Source organism: Phacochoerus africanus, chromosome 9 (assembly GCF_016906955.1).
Source record: "Phacochoerus africanus isolate WHEZ1 chromosome 9, ROS_Pafr_v1, whole genome shotgun sequence".
Taxonomy (NCBI): domain Eukaryota; kingdom Metazoa; phylum Chordata; class Mammalia; order Artiodactyla; family Suidae; genus Phacochoerus; species Phacochoerus africanus.
Window position 1 is genome coordinate 125,117,684 of NC_062552.1, and position 1,297 is coordinate 125,118,980.

At 45.8% G+C, this 1,297-nt stretch overlaps 1 non-coding gene across 1 annotated transcript; it reads right to left on the minus strand.

Annotated features, from left to right (window-relative positions):
• Positions 1-559: 559 nt before the first annotated feature.
• Positions 560-666, minus strand: LOC125137072 (U6 spliceosomal RNA). The gene has a single exon (XR_007137378.1). It is a non-coding gene; the product is annotated as a U6 spliceosomal RNA (small nuclear RNA).
• Between the last annotated feature and the right edge of the window lie 631 nt (positions 667-1,297).

Consider the following 1,297-nt stretch of genomic DNA (forward strand, 5'->3'; position numbering starts at 1 on the left):
AGCGTGAAGGAAAGCTTGCAAAGCTGGGGACTGGTCTCGGTTTAATTCTCACGTGTGGCACTCGAGTCCCGAGGGCAGCTTGGCAATGCGCCCCGGTGTCCTCGAGACCCCAGCGCCTCCTTCCCACCTGGCACTTAGCTGATGAGCCTCTTTCCTATGTCACTGAGAAAGCGACACCATCCAAGGAGAACACCGCCGGGGGCCCCACCGCCCCTGCCCTGCCACCTGCCCTGCCACCTGCCCTGCCATGCCCTGGCTGCACCGCCAGCCCACCCCCCACTCACGCGCTAGCTCCCCACACTTCAGCAACTTTCCCACGCCTCGTTCCCTCTCTGCTGGAGAGCTCCGTTATTTCCCATTAAAACCAAACAAATGAAAACTTCTTAATTCCTCTTCTTTTTATTTTTTACTTAATTGATTCATTTATTATTACTCAATGAATTTTTATTTTTTACTTAATTTATGTATTACTCAATGATTTTTTTTTTGTCCTATAAATGTCTATTAAGTCCATCTGGTTTAATGCTTCATTCAGGGCCCGTGTTTCCTTATTGATTTTAAAAATATGGAACGCTTCACGAATTTGCGTGTCATGCTTGCGCAGGGGCCATGCTAATCTTCTCTGTATCATTCCAATTTTAGTATATGTGCTGCCGAAGCGAGCACTCAATGATTTTTTTACATTTATAGTTTTACAACAATCATCACAACCAAATTTTATAGCATTTCCATCCAAAACCCCCAGGACATCCCCCAACCCCCCAACCTGTGTCCTTTGGAAACCATACGTTTTTTAAAGTCTGTGAGTCAGTGTCTGTTCTGCAAAGAAGTTCATGGTGTCCCTTTTTTAGATTCCACATGTAAGGGAGGGCATGTGACATTTGTGTCTCACTGTCTGACTGACTTCATTCAGCATAATAGTCTAAGTCCATCCATGTTGCTGCAAATGCCATTACTTCTTTCCTTTGAATGGCTGAGAAATATTCCACTGTGTGTATGGACCACATCTTCTGGATCCACTCCTCTGTCGATGGGCACTTAGGTTGTCTCCATGTTTTGGCGATTGTAAATAGTGCTGCAGTGAACATTGGAGTACGTGTGTCTTTTCAAGTCGTGGTTTTCTCTGGATAGATAGATGCCCAGGAGTGGGATTGCTGGATCCAATGGCAGCTCTATTTTTAGTTTTCTGAGCAATTTCCGTCCTGTTTTCCACAGTGGTTGCACCCATTTACAATCCCACCCACAGTGTAATCGGGTTCCCTTTTCTCCACACCCTCTCCGGCACTTGTTGTGTGTA